Here is a 6,858-nt window from a genome sequence, read left to right on the forward strand (position 1 = left end):
TCAGAAATAATATGAGGTTGGAGGAAATATTTTGTTATATAATATTATATCATAATATTATATATTTGAATGTTTTTGCGTTCTCTCACAAAAGCTTTTGCATTCCCCCATGAAATGTTGTATTTGCTTGCAAAAGTTTCGCATATCCCAGAGAAATTTTGCGTTCGCTCGCAAGAATTTATGCGTTCCTCCGAGAAACTTTGTATGCTTGCAAAACTTTTATGACATGAAATGTTGCATTTGCTTGCAAAAGTTTTGCATAAAAATTTTGCATTCACTCGCTCGCAAAACTTTCGTGATAAAAATGATTTTGGAGAAAAAAAATTGCATTTCAGTGCTCTTGTGAGTGAATGAAAAGTTTCTCATGGAAATGCAAATGTTTTGCAAGAGAACTTAAAGTTTCTCAGGGGAACGCAATGATTTTGTGAGCGAACACAAACGCATAAAATGAAAAATTTTCCGCCCATCTCATATTTTCTTCCATCACCATGTCCCCTTATAGGGGCTCCTTACTGACTGGCAACAAAAACCCTGCAAGTTGCTTCACACCACAGTACAAATGTAGTGTAAAACAAAAAACTATCTATAATAGTTTAAGACATACTGTACATACTGACTGTACTGGGCAAATCATTTGTGTTTGTCAAGGGTGTTTCCAAGCCGTTGAGTTGAGACACTGGCGTATGTTCCAGCACTCCCTTGTGACCCTACATAGAATAAAACAAATACAGAAAATGGAAGGATGAATGTACAATAAATTATGATTGTTGTTTGTATGCCAGATATACAGGATACCTAAAGTACTGTACAGTGAACCAGTAAGCATAGTTACATGGTGTATAACTACAATCTGCTACTGGTTATTAATACAACAAAATACTAGAATACAGAAAAACACCACTGCACTTCAGTTCACTACTATCAAAAGACAACGTAATTACAAGCAGCTCCACCAAATAATTACACATTAATTACATGTTGTACATTATACTCAGAATGTGAGCACACAGTAACAAGATTGACCTGCAATTTCTGTAGTGATGTTAGGTGGTATTGATATAAATGGATGTTTCTATTGGATTGGATTCCAACACAGATAATCAAATAGTAATGTGGTCTCCAAATACAAATAACATCATCATCATCATCATCATCAAAAGGGTACATATAGGCCTATAATTATCCAAATGTAGCATACGCATTGCATTATTTTCTGTAAGCACTGTGGCATGCTTGCATTCTACAAATTTTCCCCTTAAAATGGTAACAGGTTTTTAAAAAATGTATTTCCACAGCTTGTCAATACTCATTTTTGCCATCAAACTAACCACTGTACAATATTCCATTGGTGTGCCATTCTGTTCCTGGATGTTCATATTCAGGAACCCTAACAGTGATTCGTTTAGGATAGCAGAACATGTGTTTAACTAGACAATTATTAAAATATTAATGCATCATGTTTGGGTTTAAGTTCTCTACATTATTTCTAATACGCTGATATATATTGATGTGGTCTTCCAGGTGTATTGTCACAACACTACCATACGAACAGACATAGAGATTTTCTGTAGTACACTATTGATTGCTTTCGCATTTCATCGATGCCGACATCAATCAAACGACCTAAACGGTGTTGTGTGAATGTGTGGTTCAGTATGCCTTATCTGCACTTGCTTTTAATGTTGCAAACGGTTTTGCAATCATTTTTTTATATTTGTAAATGCAGTGGTAAATAGAGAAGAGTTGTGTTTGTATTCACTGTCGTTTTCAGTAAGATGTGGGGCCCGCTATAAAAACATCAGTATTATCTACTAAAAGGGTGTCATAACGTGTAGTTCTGGGTTTGATGAGATGTCTGTTCACTGTCATCAGTTCACCTGAGACGACAGCTTCTAGTAGAGGCAGCCAAAGAATCCAATTTGACATGTTGTATTTATTGAACTTGAATGAAATTACAGTGTTATTTAAAATATTATAGTATAAAATGTCTACATGTCTGAATGTACTGTGCGTTGATAAAAGTTTCACATGAGCAGCTGTGATTGTCTCAGACTTAACTTTGTAAGACAGTTTAACATAAAATATTGGTCTTTGTACATGACTATGTCACATTACAATTATTTTCTGCATAACATTTATATAGAAGTATATTTTTATACTTGATTAGAAAGTTGCACTCCTTGTGTGTTGAGCAGGGTCCCATAAATATTATGTCACAGTGTCACTGATCTCTGTCCAGCAATTCCTCTAGAAACCTGGCTGTTTCTTCATGTTTGGAATTTAGTTCTAGCCCACTGCTTACTGCACACTGTTCTAGTGGTTCTCAACTTTTTTGAATTCAAGGCCCCCCTTTGTCCAAGACAATATTCAAAGGCCCTTTTAGCTAAGCTGATGTGTATCTCTGATACTTCAGTTGTAATGAAAATAAATGCATTTTAAAAGATCTCAGTGTAATGTATTACGTTTTTCTTTTCTTTAGCATTTTAATTAAAGCAACGGACGGTATATTCGTTTTTATATTTACCTTGAAATATCCGTTTCTTTTCCATGTCTCCCTCCAAACGTCTGTTCTGGGAGTTTGTAAGTCCGGTGAGCCGGTATGAAATTCTTGGAGGGCCCAAGCCCGGCTCCAGAATCAAATCACTGACGGTGCTTCTTAAATTACTGAGGGTGCTTTTATATATATATGCTATTGATTTCGTTTGAGGGTGCTTAGCACCACCGTAGAACCTGGCCAGAGTTTAGCTCCAACCCTAATCAAACACACCTGCCTGTAACTTTCTAGTGATCTTGAAGACATTGATTAGCTTGTTCAGGTGTGTTTGATTAGGGCTAGAGCTAAACTCTGCAGGATAGTGGCCCTCCAGGACCGAAGTTGCCCAGACCTGCTTTAAGACAACTGCACACGTACAGCCAGAGATGTATTATTGGGAGATGCCAAGCTTCATGACTTTACCATTGGAGAAAGCTTAACAGCCAACTAGGATCACATGTTCCTTGATAAACAATCATATATTATAGCCTTGACATCATTGAATTTCTGAGTTGTGCGACAGTCAGTCGTTGTTTGAGGATACTACAGAGATGAATGAGAAGTGCAGTGATTGTCCGTGACTTTTCTTATAAAACAGTATGAGTTTGGCATAAACTCTAAAAATGGATCCGTGCAAAATGAATATTTAAAACATGTTGAAGATTTACCGGATTAAATCGTTAAATGACTGTTTTCCCACAAAAGCAGTTTATTCATCCTACTGAAGCCTCCCTGCTGAAAAAATTCTAATGGTTTGCACTACAAAAACCATTACAAACATTACAAACCATCAACTATTAACCATTAAAAATAGTTTCCTGTACTGTGCCACCAATTAAAGGCTACAAATTACCAGAAGAAACTGTGAAACAGGAACAGTATACATTATACAAATATAAGACACTCGTATGTTATCTTATTACACTGCATTTTTGTCCAATCACACAATGAGTCAAATATGGATATTGCTTCCAGTCCATTAGTCATGCTGTAAATTCTAGAGGAAGTTGAATTATTTTTCTAGCTTCAGCACACACACTTAACAGGAAACATCAGTGCTCTAAAAAGGTACATATAAATGTGCTAGAGAGTGAATGGCCCTATGTGACTCATTGACGTGGGGTAAACAGGTAGTGTGCATCTGTTGTTTGTCAGGGGTCTCCTCTCAACATCCACTCTGCTCCGCAATGAGTCACTGGAGAGCTGGCGGAGATATAAGGGACAGATGGAGCCTCGCTGATGGAGGGGACAGTGACGTCATAGCCTAGGAGGGAAGCTGGAGATATAAACAAGATCCTGCCTGTCCCACCCTCTCTCTCTCATCTGACTGCTAATTTAACCTGCTGCTGATAAAAATACATGGGGTCACTTCAAAGGCAATGCATTCGACGTGGTCTCTGCCTTATTGAAAGCAAACTTATCCATATTTGGGACGTTCTGTGGCATGAGATTTCAGCAAGATTTCATGATGTCAAGAGCTGTCAGACCAAACGCTAGTAGTTTTACAATCTATAAATGTGCCTAAGCATGTGTTTTGGGAGCGGCCTGCCATGTGCAGGTTAAGTAAGATGGAATGATTTATCACATGAAAATTAGCTTTGTTAAAGCACAGCTGACATCATGCTGTGAGGCACCAGATGGCCGCAATAGCCGTGGTGTCTTGACTACCATGGGAGCAAAATATTATTTTAGAAAAACAGAATTCAGATTGGTGCTCACCATGTTCAAAGAAGCATGCATTTTCAGCAGAGAGAACTGTGTTTGCTTTTGTGTTCTTGAGGCTTAAATGCAGTGTGTAGAGATACGACGTACATTGATACCTGTTATGAAAACATGATACCTGTTTCTGATGCAGAAAAGCTAGTTCATGCATTCATGACCTCTAGACTGGACTATTGTAATGCACTGCTAGGTGGTTGTCCTGCATCTTCAATAAACAAGCTACAGGTAGTCCAAAATGCAGCGGCTAGAGTCCTTACCAGGTCAATAGGCATATAAAGCAGCGGGGAACTCTGGTCCTCAAAGACCTCCATTCATTAATTCAAAATCTTTAGGGATTACCTGAAAATGACTTGAAAATTGACTGGCAATACAGGTTGCGGTCTTTAGTGTCTTTGTTAGTGTGCCCGGCTCTCAAGCCAGTTGACCTTGGTTTAAATTCCACTTGGTGCAAGTAGGATCAGATATAATTGGTGCCGTGACCCGGATGGGAGTATGTGTAACTGGGGTTAGCTAGTAAGAGCGAAACCTCACTTCCCTGACCTGAAAACGTGCACTAACGAGTAACGACTAACATTAGCAGCTGCAGTCTTTAGCGCCCTTGTTAGCGCACCTACTTTGAATGCCAGTTGAAACCAGTTCAAATGTGTATGTAAACCAGTTGCATACATACCACATTGTACGCTTTTTAAAATTATATACTGTATATATATATATATATATATATATATACAGGTGCATCTAAAAAATTTTGAATATCGTGAAAAAGTAAATTTTTTTGTAACTTATTTCAAAAAGTGAAACTTTCATATATTCTAGATTCATTACATGTAAAGTAAAACATTTCAAAAGTTTTTTTGTTTTAATTTTGATGATTAAAGCTTACAGCTCATGAAAGTAAAAAATCCAGTATCTCAAAATATTAGAATATTTCCTAAGATCAATCAAAAAAAGGATGTGCATAACAGAAAAGTTCAAGTTCTTTAAAGTATGTTCATTTATGCACTCAATATTTGGTCGGGGCTCCTTTAGCATAAACTCCAGCATCAGTGAGGTGTGGCATGGAAGCAATCCGCCTGTGGCACTGCTGAGGCACTATTGAGCCTTCAGCTCGTCTGTATTGTTGGATCGACTGTTTCTCATCTTTTTCTCATATCCCATAGATTCCATGGGGTTCAGGTCAGGCATGTTGGCTGGCCAATCAAGCACAGTAATATCATGGTCAGCAAACCCCTTGAAAGTGGTTTTGGCACTGTGGGCAGGTGCTAAAGTCCTGCTGGAAAAGGAAATCAGCTTCTCCATGAAGCTTGTCAGCAGATGGAAGCATAAAGTGCTCCAAAATCTCCTGGTACACGGCTGCATTGACTTTGGACTTAATAAAACACAATGGACCAACACCAGCAGACGTCACGGCACCCCAAATCATCACTGACTTCGGAAACTTCCCACTGGACTTCAAGCAGCTTGGATTCTGTGCCTCTCCAGTCTTCCTCCAGACTCCAGACCTTGATTTCCAAATGAAATGCAAAATGTACTTTTATCTGAAATGAGGACTTTGGAGCACTGAGCAACAGTCCAGTTCTTTTTCTCCTTAGCACCAGGTAAGATGCTTCTCTCGTTGTTTCTGTTTCAAAAGTGGCTTGGCAGCCCTTTTCCTGAAGACGTCTGAGCGTGGTGACTCTTGATGCACTCCAGCTTCAGTCCACTCCTTGTGAAGCTCTCCCAAGTGTTTGAATCGGCTTTGCTTGACAGTATTCTCAAGCTTGCGGTCATCCCTGTTGCTTGTGCACCTTTTCGAACCCAATTTATTCCTTCCAGTCAACTTTGCATTTAATATGCTTTGATACAGCACTCTGTGAACAGCCAGCTCTTTCAGTAATGACCTTCTGTGACTTACCCTCTTTGTGGAGGGTGTCAATGATCGACTTCTGGACCATTGCCAAGTCAGCCATCTTCCCCGTTATTGTGGGGGGAAGAGTATTAGCTAAACTCTGCAGGACTCCGGCCCTCCAGGACTGAGTTTGGACAGCCCTGTTTTAGAACCACCATGTGTCCAGTTCTTACAAGATTTGGTACACAGCCTCATTTTGACACTTTTTATAATGCCAATTTTTATAATGTCAGCAATTCTGATTCCATATTATTAGTCGGCCATGTTTGTCAGTAGTCAAAGAAAATGTTGACCCAAAGACAAATGTATATATAAATTTTTTTAAACTTAATTGCCGATACAGCTGCAGAGTTGCAAAGGTTTTCAGTTGTAGTGCCCCCTATGGTTAGAATTTGACATGACTTGGTGTGTGATCTCAGAATGTCCTGTCGTTTACATCACTGTATCAAGTTTTGTTAAGTTTGAATATTGCGTTTGGAAGATATGCTGTAGGTCAATTTGTAAAAATGGGTGGTACCATTACATTTGTTTATATCTTTGCATTGTTTTGATGTATCACAATTCTTTTGTTAACTTTTTGTTATGAGAGTCTCCAGAGGATAGGTACCAAGTTTTGTGCAGATTGTTTTTTCCGAAAATTCAAAATGGTGAAAAAATTTCCCTGGGTGCAATAAAAGTGTGTATATATATATATATATATATATATATATATATA

Source organism: Sinocyclocheilus grahami, unplaced genomic scaffold, assembly GCF_001515645.1.
Source record: "Sinocyclocheilus grahami isolate Dianchi unplaced genomic scaffold, SAMN03320097.WGS_v1.1 scaffold39.1, whole genome shotgun sequence".
Lineage (NCBI taxonomy): Eukaryota > Metazoa > Chordata > Actinopteri > Cypriniformes > Cyprinidae > Sinocyclocheilus > Sinocyclocheilus grahami.